This window comes from Mustela lutreola, chromosome 3 (assembly GCF_030435805.1).
Source record: "Mustela lutreola isolate mMusLut2 chromosome 3, mMusLut2.pri, whole genome shotgun sequence".
NCBI classification, from domain to species: Eukaryota; Metazoa; Chordata; class Mammalia; order Carnivora; family Mustelidae; genus Mustela; species Mustela lutreola.
The window spans coordinates 206,361,817-206,375,496 of NC_081292.1; the positions used below are offsets into that span (position 1 = coordinate 206,361,817).

The 13,680-nt window shown below is 36.2% G+C and overlaps 1 long non-coding RNA gene across 1 annotated transcript in view; it reads right to left on the minus strand.

The window, feature by feature from the left end:
- Positions 1-13,680, minus strand: part of LOC131828216 (uncharacterized) — a 129,526-nt gene that overhangs the window by 32,986 nt on the left and 82,860 nt on the right. The window lies entirely within an intron of this gene.

Sequence of the window (13,680 nt, forward strand, 5' to 3'; positions counted from 1 at the left end):
TGTAAGCACTTCAAGCAGTAGTACTTTTTACTACATGCAATGTCTCCCACTGTGCCCTCGCGCTCCTCAACTGATGGTTGGTGGGGAGGGAGTGACTTCCAATTTATGGCTGCCTGCAGTGTTCTGACACACTCCTTCCAACCTGAAGAAGCCTCTTCCGTCTGTCCGGGTGCTTACAGAACTTCCTTTTATGATTCTATTCTATAATCCAGGCTGTGTTTTTGGAATTCCTTTTTCAGAAAGAAGAACATTTTTTTCAGCCCCGACCTGCCATAACCTTTCTTATCTTTTAGTTTCTTCAAGGATGATCATTACTACTTTTAAGTAATTAGGGTAAAAAGTCATTTGTTATATGGAGATAAATGTCTATGTTATGAAATACCTCATTGCTTTGAAACCAGTTATATTTCAGTAGTTTAAATCTCAACTTTTATTCTCTAGCCTGTTTTCTTCTGGAAGCAAGGAGAAATGAAACTCATATTTATTGTTTGGCTAAGAAGATAAGTAATATGCTTGACACTTAAGGGAAAAAAAAGTATTCGGGGCACCTGGGTGCCTCAGTCATTAAGTGTCTGCCTTTGGATCGGGTCAGGATCCCAGGATCCTGGGATCAAGGACTGCATTGGGCTCTCTGCTCAGTGGAAAGCCTGTTTATCCCTCTCCTACTCCCCCTGCTTGTGTTGCCTCTCTCGCTGTGTCTCTCTCTGTCAAATAAATAAATAAATTCTTTTTAAAAAAGTATTCAATAGCAAGACTGATTTGCACCGAAATTTAAAATTAGAGTTAATACAAGGGATGAAGAGAAAAATGGTTATCAACCTAGTGTTTTATTTATGATTGCATTTTTAGCTATGCCATCTTATGGTCTATCCATATATCATCATGCATAAGGGCAATATTTGTGACTGAATGGTTAGTGTGCTTGAGAAAATAATATCCAACTTCCCCAAAATTAATATATTCATGGGGATAAATGGAAGATACAGAAAGAAAGTCTAATAGGGAAAGAAGTCATTTTTTTTTCTTTATTTGTAGCAATACAGTAGTTATGTTAATGAAGTGATAGGATGAGTCACAAAGCAATAGCATAATGACCTACTTGAGAAGGTCACAGAACTATTAAGGATTCCTATTAATACAGACTCCAGAATAATGCTATTTCTCCTAAACTTTGAAAAGAGCGAGTAAACACTGGTTTTGAACAGAAAGCTTAAAGGTTGAAATCAAGTAAATACATTCTCTAAAAAACGGTTATGGGTGTATTATTGCCTGATGATTTTCATCATGACTGCAAATTGCAAGATATTGACAGCAAATATTTCTATTACCTTGTGACATTCGACACAGAATTCATTTTTATTCTTACTGATGGGCAGAATGATTCCATTTCTGAGACTATAACAAAAAGAAAACCTCTCTTTAACAAATGCAGAGAATGAATAGATAAAATTATCCCTTCTGGTAATGTTACTGAGATTCCTCTTTCCATGAATTTATCAGGGCAAACATAGTGGTGCTTATTAAAAAACTTTAAACTCTTGATGAGCAAATACTATGTATATGCAAATATTGCTATGGTTGTTATTTCTCTTAGAACTTTAGGCACAGTCTCCTTAGAAACATAATTAAAATTTGCACACTCTTATTAAATGAAACTATTTGAGGGCAGTCATTTGGTTGCTCTCAAAATAGAATTTTGTTTTCAGAAGTGGCTTATGAACTTTATTTAATGCATCCCCAAGGCTTCAAAAGGAAAATGTTAAGGGACCTCCTGCAGGAGCTCTGCCTAAAACTCCCATGTGTCAGCTTGGTTTGGCAAAGCGTGCTTTAAAATGGAGGAACATTTTATAATTGGAAATCAACGACCTTGGGCCAATACAAGAGGGCCCAAGGGGATTTGAATTGTATAAACTCCTATGTGTGTATGTATGTGTGTGTGTGTGTGTAAAACATATTGGCTGAGGCAGCTACTTATAAGCTGAAGACAACTAAAAGCAAGATCAGTGACCTTAAATTGTCACCTTCCCATACACTTGGGGCTAGATCACAGTGTAGGGCAGTACAACCTGTGAAAAATTCACTCTTGACTTGGGAGTCAAATAAATAAAACAAAAGGGTAAGTGAGCACAATAATACTACCAAGGTGGTTTCCAATTATAAATCTTTTTTTTTTTTTTTTTAATCTTTATCCAGAAAAATTTGTTCAATATAGCAAACTGGAGGGTTGTCATGGGTAACCTGGCCAGGAGAAAAGGTGTACTGATATAAAAGCAGTATAAATGTGGTGTCCTCTTAGGTTTAAAAAGAATGAAAAGGAATTATTTTATCTTTAGCTAAGAAAAACGTAGCCAAGTGAAAAGGCTCTCCCCAATGTATTCCCTTATTGTAGAGTGGAAAAGTAGCATTACACATACAAAGGGAGAAGGAGCCTTGTTGTTGCTTCAAAAACCTTGTGAAAAGAAAGGAAATAGAAATCAGTTTCTGAATAAGCACTCTCTGAGAGTTCCTGAGTTTCCCCAAGCAAGGTAGATGTGTACATTCAGCTCACTGGACAATTTAGGCAAGCATGTAGCCATCATTGCATTTGGAAAATGTTCCCTTGTGTGTTCTTTTTGTTTGCTTGTTTTGTTTTGTTTTAGATTGATTTCCTTATTTGAGAGAAAGTGAGAAAGAGAGAGAGAGAGCTCGCATGCACGCGAGAAGAGGAAGGAGGCGACGGAGGGAAAGACTCTTAGGCAGGCTTCACACCCAGTGCAGAGCTGGAAGGGGACGGGACCTCACCACCCTGAGATCATGTCCTGAGCCAAAATCAAGAGTGTGAGGCTTAGGGCGCCTGGGTGGCTCAGTGGGTTAAGCCGCTGCCTTCGGCTCAGGTCATGATCTCGGGGTCCTGAGATCGAGCCCTGCATCGGGCTCTCTGCTCAGCAGGGAGCCTGCTTCCCTCTCTCTCTGTCTGCCTGCCTCTCTACCTACCTGTGATCTCTCTGTCAAATAAATAAATAAAATCTTAAAAAAAAAAAAATGTTTAAAAAAAAAAAAAAAGAGTGTGAGGCTTAACTGACTGAGCCACTCAAGCGCTCCAATGCTCCCTTGTTTTATTGTATAATCTTCACATCTGTGTAATTTAACTAAAATCTGAAAGCAAAAGATATGGAAGAATTTCAGTGAGGTAAAGAGCAGGTAAAACAGGGAAGGAAACCCTACGATTTAGAAAGCAGATGTAAAGGAATTAAGTTAATAAGATATATAAAGATTTAAAATGTGAAAACTGATCCACAAGAGAATCAGACAACTTAATGAAAATAATCTTTTGCAATTATGGCAATTCACATATAAATAAACACAGGGTTTTTCCAACCTCATAATGTCTCCTATTGTTCAGCTCATAAAGTATTTTTGTGTGCTGTATTTTGAAAAGACCTAAAAAGTGACTATGCAGTCCAGAGCCAGTTATGTAATGAGATTTCTGCCTTGTGAATACAAGGTAGTAAAATAGAAGAGGAATCCGTACAATCCTGTTTGATTTTCCAATCAAATATTATAAAAAAGGTAAATATCAATTCATTGGCAAGGCTAGAACAATCAGAATTCCTTTAGCTTATGTAAGGTAGTGTCATTCAAAAAAACTATAATGCAAGCAACATTTATAATTTAAATTTTTCTAGTAGCCACAGTGAAAATATAAAGAGATACATGAAATTAATTTAAATAATGTTTCATTAGATCAAATATGTTCAAAATGTCATCATCTTTTTTTAGAATACTTGATTTTGGTGTGAAGCAAAAGTGTGTCAGTTTCAAACCCATGTCTGTCAAGTAATTTCATCGACTCTCAACTCAACTCAACATATTAACATTAAGTCAAAGAATGTGAGGAAGTTGCAAACCAATTGTAAATGTATTAATACTTGTTATTCAAAAATTTGTTGTATTTAGAGTCAATTTATAAAACATAAAATCTTTTTATTTATTTATTTATTTATTTATTTGTGTGGGGGGCACAAGCAGGCAGATTGGCAGGCAGAGGCAGAGAGAGAAGCAGGCTCCCCACTGAGCAGGGAGCCCGATGTGGGACTCAATCCCAGGACCCTTGGATCATGACGTGAGCTGAAGACAGTGACTTAACAAACTGAGCCACCCAGGTGCCCCTAAAATATAAAATCTTTATTATTGATTTGTATTATGAAAAATTTAAATTTTAGGGTGAATTCTTGCACCTATCTAGTTAGGTTACAAATATGCTTTGCCTTCCCTGGCAGCTTTGCAAGCATCTTATCCATGTATTGTGTGATACCAATAAGATAATATAAGTCATGCTGCCCTTTTCTTTGTATCTATAGCTACTGAATATTTGGGAACACTTCCTTTGTCCTAGGAAAATTTTGAAATGAAAATAACAGTGTAATAATTCATTATAAAATGTTCCATGGTTTAATCAATAAACATTAGCAAAGAACAAGATCATTAACATCATTGTCTTCTATTTTATTAACTGGTGTAGAGCCACAGCCTTCATATATTCTGAGCAATTTTTCACGACTGTAACCATGACACACAGAATCCTCCTCAGAAAACTGAATGCCAATATTAGTGTGTGTCAGATGGTGGCATGAAGCAGTGAAAGAAATCTCCATCTCTTGCTATAAAATTCCAGTACATTGGGAGATGGAGAGGAGAAGGGAGTTGGGGGAAATCCGAGGGGGAGACAAACAATGAGAGACTGTGGACTCTGAGAAGCAAACTGAGGGTTTTGGAGGGGAGCGGAGTGAGGGGTTGGGTGAGCCTGGTGGTGGGTATTATGGAGGGCACGTAGTGCATGGAGCACTGGGTGTGGTGCATAAACAATGAATGCTGGAACACTGAAAATAAATAAAGTAAAATGAAATAAAAAAAATTCCAATACATCTGGATTTTTTTTTTTAACTCAATGTAGCTGAGACACTGCCTATCAAAATAGAACTATTTTTTAAATATATGCCTAGGTAAAATTGTCTATTGTTATGTTGAAGATTCAAAACATGGTACTCCATAAATCTGACTCTTTTAGGCTGCAAATTTACATGTTGTCGTACATTTCTAAGACCTCTAAGACAAAACACAACTAAAATATTAATTAAGCGGTCTCTCTTATATTGCATGATTCATCAAGTATTTGTAAGTTTTAGGGGCACCTGCGTGGCTCAGTTGGGTAAGCGTCTGCCTTTGGCTCAGGTCAAGGTCCTAGAGTCCCAGGACTGAGCCCCACATCAGGCTTCTGCTCCACAGGGAGTCTGCTTCTCCCTCTGACCCTCCCCTCTTTAGTGCTCTCTCACTCTCTCTGTCTCTCAAATAAATAAAATCTTTTTTTTTTTTTTTAAGTACTTGTAAGTTTTAAATTCTTTAGGTCAATTGATCTTTTATATGGCTAGAAAGGATTTTATATTCCACAAGCAAATGTTTGCTGGCTCGGTTGAAGATCTTTCACTTTTTTTTTTTTTTTTTAAGTTTTATTCATTTATTTATTTGAGGGAGACAGAGAGAGCGTGCTATTGGGTGGAGAGGGAGAGGGAGAAGCGGATGCCCCACTGAGCGCAGAGCTGGATAGAGGCTCCATTACAGGACCCTGAGGTCGTGACCTGAGCTGAAGTCAGGTTTAACTGACTTCTCAGTTTAACTCAGTTTAACCAACTGAGCCATCCCAAGATATGTCACTTAAAAAAAAATCAATTTTAATATTTTCCTTATCACTTTGTAATAAAATCTTTCCCTTTCTTGTGTTCTCAAAGAATGATGTTGATGTATACGTACCTCTGTTAATTTGTCGTGCACCTCTCTGGGAAGCCAGGAGTTTATGCCATTTTGAATAATGCAACTTCATGACCATACGCTATTCGTTCTACCTGGAAGACCCATCTTTACCTCTTTATTTCTGTGTCCATTTTATTGTTCTCTTTTATTTATTAATGACCTGCTCAAATCTTACTTTTTCCCAAGTAAATTTAATGTACTTCAAAGTACACAGGCTCTGATGTCAGACAATAGAAAGCTTAGCTCCACATCTACCTGTGTGACCTTAGCAAAACTGCATAACATTCTTCGATTGTACTTTCTTATCTCTCAAATAGAGATCATAAGAAAAAACAGCACATTCGCTTATTTGTGATGATTAAACTAAAGTGCATGAAGTGCATAATGTGGTCGCCTGAATGTACCTGCTGGCAAATGCTTGTATACCCATCATCTCGTGCCATTGTCCACACGACTCTTTCTTCCCATTCTATGGCAAGATCGTCTGGCCACTTCTCTAGAACACTACTGCAAATTGGTTGAGATCATGACACAAAATTCGAGGATGAGAGGATTGTGTTCATAGCCGTTTCCAGCTCCACCTGCTGCATGATAAGGACAAGTTTCACAATCCTACCAAAACTCAACTCTCTTATCCAAAGCATAATGTGTTGGAGGGGGTAATCAAGAGGACGTGACCACCAGCTGACCTGTGAGCCGTGAGCTGGACTCTTTCTTTGGTCTCTCCCCACCTCTCCCCGCTGTCCGGGGGCTAGTTTCAGACTTAACCTGGGGAACTCCAGAGGTTGCAAAACAACATAATGATAATTATACCCACCTGTTAGAAAATTAAATGAGAAAATATATAGAAGTCTTTTTTGGGGTAGAATATCTTACATATAGATAATTCTAAATAAAGTCAATATTAATTTTCTAATTTTCAATGCTAACATTTTCTGCTAAGTTTACATAAATATGTAAGTTAAAATAGTGGTTTAGCTTTATTCTGTGAATGACAAAGATCTCAAACTAACTAGTAGATGCAATTTGTATCTTGAATAAAAGAACATTTCATTTTGTTTTGTGAGATTAAGAGTCACTTATGGTTTGTCTCCCTCCCATTCCCATCTTGTTTCATTTATTCTTCTCCTACCCACTTAAGCCCCCATGTTGCATCACCACTTCCTCATATCAGGGAGGTCATATGATAGTTGTCTTTCTCTGCTTGGCTTATTTCGCTAAGCATGATACGCTCTAGTTCCATCCATGTTGTCGCAAATGGCAAGATTTCATTTCTTTTGATGGCTGCATAGTATTCCATTGTGTATATATACCACATCTTCTTGATCCATTCATCTGTTGATGGACATCTAGGTTCTTTCCATAGTTTGGCTATTGTGGACATTGCTGCTATAAACATTCGGGTGCACGTACCCCTTTGGATCACTACGTTTGTATCTTTAGGGTAAATACCCAATAGTGCAATTAATTGCTGGGTCATAGGGCAGTTCTATTTTCAACATTTTGAGGAACCGCCATGCTGTTTTCCAGAGTGGCTGCACCAGCTTGCATTCCCACCAACAGTGTAGGAGGGTTCCCCTTTCTCTGCATCCTCGCCAGCATCTATCATTTCCTGAGGGTTGCTGGGGGGAGGGGTTTGGGAGAAGGGGGTGGGATTATGGACATTGGGGAGGGTATGTGCTTTGGTGAGTGCTGTGAAGTGTGTAAACCTGGTGATTCACAGACCTGTACCTCTGGGGATAAAAATATATGTTTATAAAAAATAAAAATAAAAAAATGTTTCATCTTGAAAAAAAATAAAATAAAATAATTAATAAATAAATAAATAAAATAAAAATGACACGACTGCCCTGATAATAATTATCAGTGGTATTTTAAATATAATTTAAAAATTTTACTGTACCTGCTTTTAAAAAAATATATATATATAAAATATTGATAAAGTAAAGCTATTAGGAGCTGCAGCAGATCTTTTTTAATAAAGTAAAACATATTTGTAATAAAGGAAAAATATGGTATTAAAAAAAAAAGAACATTTCATGAACGACTTATTTAAGATAGTGGACTAGAATATGTTATTCACATAAATCATGTTTCTAAAATATTAGTGTAGGGGGCGCCTGGGTGGCTCACTGGGTTAAGCCTCTGCCTTCGGCTCAGGTCATGATCCCAGGTACTGGGATCGAGCCCCACATCGGGCTTTCTGCTCAGCGGGGAGCCTGCTTCCTCCTCTCTCTCTGACTGCCTCTCTGCCTACTTGTGAGCTCTCTGTCCAATAAATAAATAAAAATCTTAAAAATATATATATTAATGTAGGAGCACTAGATGGCCCAGTTGGTTAAGCATGGATCTATTGGTTTCAGCTCAGGTCGTGATCTCATGAGTCCTGGAATGGAGCCCCATGCCAGACCCCCTGCTCAGTGGGAGTCTGCTTTAAGAGTATATGTTCTTCTGTCCCTCCCCAACTCCTGCATGTAAGGAAGCGCTCTCCTCTTTCTTAAATAAATAAATCGTAAAAAAATTAGCATCAAAATAAACTTATTTACAATATACAACGAAAGTCAGTTTGTAGTTTTGCTGGGACATAAAATTAAGTAATAAATGTTTCTGCTCTTCTAGGTTCTCAACTTTGGGATATCAAACACATGTTCATAAAGGTTAGAAACAATATGGATTGAAATTAAATCTATAGTGTAGAGTATTACCTTCAGAAGTTGTTCCCAAATTCAGGAAAAAAGGAGAGTGATATATAGCACGAAACCCATATTAAACCTCTAGGTCACAATATCTTTTACCAAATGTCTTCTGGAAGTGTTAGAACAATTTCAATCCCTTCTAGATGTGTAGGAATAATATATTTATTAAACCCCTAACAACACTGATATTTTTAAATATTTTCAAAACTAATAAAATGCAATATCTCCACTATGAAGTGTTTTCTTTCTATGAAGAATGTGAAATCATTTATATTCCTTTACTATTTATATATTTGGGTGTTTTTCTATTACCTCGATTATTTGTATTATCCTATTTACTGTGTTTTATGTCTAATTTTCTATTTTTTATTTTGTCTTATCTTTATTGTGTTAAATTAAGAGATGATATTTTGTCTAGTAACAAAAAGTTCTTTGAAAATTTACCTATGTTTTTCTATCAAAATGCCATATTATTTATTTAAAGCTACATAGAATAAAAGAAATAAACACATATGATTTACTATTCAATCTTATTAAATAACCATGTAATTTTGTAAAAAATCACAATGATAATTATATTTGCGTATTTGTCTGTAAACACTTCAAGGAAAAGAGCAAACTGCTCATAGAGAGCATCTGTAGACAAAAGCAATCTCCAACTTGCTTAAGGAAAAACCAAAGAGCTAAGAAGATGAGGAAAGGTGGACTTTACTAGCTGAAATAACTGAAAATTTCAATGATTTCATCAGTGCATAGTTTTCTGTCTTTTGATTCTCAAGCCCTATGTGTTGGCTCCACACAAGAAAGGAATAACATTGATTAGCTTAGTCTATGTTAAATGCTTACTCCCCCAACATATAAAATTAGAAGTGGGAAGCTTTAAGCTTCTATAGGAAAATCATTGAGTTGTTCCCCACTCCCCCTCAAAAAAAGAGGAATGGCCACTGGACAGAAAATCAACCAAACAATGTGTATCCTACAGTGACATATATTTAAAAGAATTATTTTCCTTTATGTATTATTCTAAATATTTAAAATGTGCACAAACTTAAAATCAGAAAAGGGTGTAAATGAAAAACCAGTTAGTGATTATATCGCAAGTTCTTTTACACATGTTGTGAAAAGGAGAAAGACCCTGTGAAAAAATTAGTTATGTGTGTGTCCTAGGCAAGGACCACTGTGCCCCCGATTCTCTTCCTCTGATAGTCATCTGTTTCACTGGATTCGATATAATAATATATAGTTTATCATTCACATTGTTGAATCAAGTGCATGATTTTTTACTATACTTTAGAGATATTATAAATTAGACTAAGTAGGAAATTGGTCATAAAAGTATCTTAGCTTTTTCATGAATGTAGAAAATCTCCATGGGGTGTGCATAGTCTCCTATTTTGTTTGGATATGCCTAAAGTGTTTCTGCCATGATAATATCTTGTGTCATTTATTTATAAATGGCATCAACTTTCTCCAGATTTATAGTCAAAGTATACCTAAAGAAAAATAATATTGACATTGATTTCAGACAAAGTTACATAAATTCAAAAAATTCAATGGAATAATTATTCACCATTTTGTGCCTATTACTCTGTTCAAAATCTCTGGGAGAATTAAAGTATTTCTCAAAAGTTGATAATCTTGAAGAAAATGAAAAATATAATAATAAAATTAAAAATCAAATTAGATTAATCTTGGGACTATAAGCATATGCATATATATCCCAAAAATATTTTTTCAAAGGATCTTTTATTAGAATTTGCCAACATCTAAGCATTTTAAGTTTATTCTTTCTATTTATAAAATTTTAATATCTCAATGACTGGAGTACCTGGGTGGCTCAGTGGGTTAACGCCTCTGCCTTCAGCCCAGCTCATGATCTCAGGGTCCTGAGATTAAGCCCTGCATCAGGCTCTCTGCTCAGTGGAGAGCCTGCTTCCCCCTCTCTCTCTACCTGCCTCTCGGCCTACTTGTGATCTGTCAAATAAATAAAATTTTTAAAAATATTTTTAAAAAATCTCTATAACATATTATTCCAGAGACATTTTTAACTGTTCACATACATTCCAAAAACTTTTTCTAGAAATTCCATTGTTTCCATTAAAATGAACTTAAAATCAAGTAATAGTATAATGATTAATAAATTACATATTATAAATAAACATATATATAAAAATGCATCTACCATCTCAGAAATATGTTTTTCATTTCTTACTCTATGATCTGATTTTATCCTTTATTTATCAGTTTCACTTTTCAAAGTTCTTGGTTAGAAACTATTAAATTTAGGCATGTGATGTTAAAATTATTCCTAAAGGATATAAGTAGTAGACTAGAGTTTCCTTGGCTTTGGAACAATGTAGGTATTTAACAGTCATTAAAAAAAAAAAAAAAAAAAAAAAAAAGACCAAAAAAACAAAACATGCTCTCTTCCGCATCTAGAGCAGATGTCTGATTTGGATCATAAATGTTACTGGAACACAGATACGCCCATTTGTTTATGCGTTGTCTCTATAGAGTTGAATAGTTGTCACAGAGACCACGTGGTCAACAAGACCCATACTCTTTTGTCTCTGGAGTTAAAAGCTTGCTAATACCTGGTCTAGAGTGTTCCCCTATTTTCATACTACCAGTGGAATGGATATCATTGATATTCTATTTTAAGATGATTAAATCGTAAATTATATCTATCCTAGATACCCTTAAGTAAACAGAAAGAAAATCAGATAAGCAGTAAGGAAAACATGAGTGACTGGAATCTAGTAGCTTTGGTGAATATAAGTTTGCTTTATCCAAGCAGTATTTAACCAGTGATCAAAAGATGTGTTCCCTGTGTTTGTTCTTCACTCCCTTCTATGCAAGGCATATGAGGTTTGTTGGCTATGTTATCTCTGAAGCATTTATTTATCTACAAAACAGAAATAACAATATCACCATTCCTTTTTTTAATGGGTATTCTCAGAATCATATCAGATATATTGCAATGTCTAAAGCACTATACAAATATGTAGCACCTGCTGTCTCTTTCTAAGTGAAAGCAATGTAAACATATTATATCTTTTGTGTAGAAACTTACCCACTATAAGACAGATTAAATCTATTTAAGAAGGATCAGTGACCTATTTTAAATTCAAAGTATCATGTAAGGCCATTCAGGACCATTAGGCTTATTAACTCTTACTGAGCCAGAGATCTGATATAATTGTCGAAACAATATGGCCATCCCCTCTTTGTGCCTCCTCTGTTTGACTATACCCAGCATAGAGTCGGCCTCACTCAGTATGGGCACACATTAGCCAAGTGAGTTACCAATAGCCAGAAGGAGGTGGCTCCTAAAATAATAGAAATTATCCAATCTGATTACACCTCTACCAAAATGTTTTACCTATACTGAATATAAAATTTTATTTAAATCTTGGCTTTGCAAACCTCGATGCTCTCCTTCCCAGTATGAAAGTTTTGTTCATGCCCAGGCTCTGCTTTTATCCTCTTTCAGATGAAGGGAGGTAAAGTTGGGCTTGCTGATTTTAACCACCTATTCTCTATCTTCATGTCTGATTAGATACCCCCTTCTTGGACTGGCTCTCTAAACACATAACATTCACAAGCCTTAATGTCTTCCATGGTCATGATCTTAGATACAGACATAGACACTGAAATATGGATTGAGCTATAGATAGGGACATAGTTTATAGGTCTCTCCATCAGCTGGTTCTAGCTATGGGTTCTGCCGGTTTTGTTCTTCCTTTTCTTGCTGCTTCTGACATCACATGCAACCTTCCACAGGACACTGAATCAAAATCCTCATGATCTGATTACTGCAATGTACCTTGAAATGAATTAAACTAAATTGATTCAATTTAGCCTATCCCAAATGAGAATTTAAAATGTACTTTTCTGTAAGTCCATTGTAGGGGTGCATGGAGAGAGAGAGGGAGCAAGAGTACAAGTAGGGGGAGGAACAGAGGGAGAGGGAGACAGAGAATCTTAAACAGGCTCCACGCTCAGCGCTGAGCCGCATGTAGGGCTTGATCTCACAGCCCTGATGTCCTGCCCTGAGCTGAAATCAAGAGTCAGGCATTTCACCAACTGAGCCATGCAGGCACCCCTCTATAAGTCCATTTTTAAGGGGTTGAATTTGATCTTATTTTCTCATCCATGAATAGGTCTATTTTTGTAATAATTGGTAACCTAAGATTCATCCAAGATAAGAAAGTAGATAGATCTTTGGATGATTTCATGTTCCTATTCTCCAGCAGTAAACCTTGTCCACAGGGCCCTCTACTATATTGAGGTGGCCACAAGTTAAGGCAGCAGGTAACCTCGGAAATCAAAATGTAAGTACAAAAAAAGCTAATGCTCTGGAAAGCAGCGTGATGCCATACTGAGACCTTCTCCATAAAGTTGGCTGCTCAAGAAAGTGTTAGATTCAAACTGAAGAGCCATTTCCTGAAAGTTTTCCTTTGTATCTGTTCCAACTAAAGAAATCATGTTGATGTTTCTAAATAGGAAGCAAACATCACTAATGTAATTAGGTAATTAGGATCCCGATTGTGATTCTAATGTAAAAGACAATTGTCCATAGACCAGGTAAAGTAAGACTCTATTTAGGTAGTGGAAACCATCATTAAAATTCAAGTGCCCTGGAGAAGACAGAAAGCACTGAACAGTGGTGTGCAGGCTTGTCTCCTTTGAAGAGACAGATGCGCATTGGTGGTGAAACATCTCTTACAGTGATCCCCTTTCAAACCAATAACATGGAGAATATTTTTTACCTTAGAGAGAAGCTCCAATATAATCTCTCTGCTGAAGCATAGGAGTATGGCTTAATTAATTAACTCAGTAATAACTGGCCCTAATCTATAAACTAAGTTTTATTATACTTTTTAAAATTTTTTATAAGATTTTATTTATTTATCTGACAGAGATCACAACTAGGCAGAGAGGCAGGCAGAGAAAGAGGGAAAAGCAGGCTCCCCGCTGAGCAGACAGCCTGATGTGGGGCTCGACCCCAGGACCCCGAGATCATGACTTGAGCCACAGGCAGAGACTTAACCCACTGAGCCACCCAGGTGCCCTGAGCTTTATTATACTTATTGCCTTTCTTAAGGTAATTAAATGGTGGAGTATCAATACTTCTTCTCAAATAACATGAAAAAAATATTTCTCAGAAGATTTTCATTGTATATTTTAATTCTTT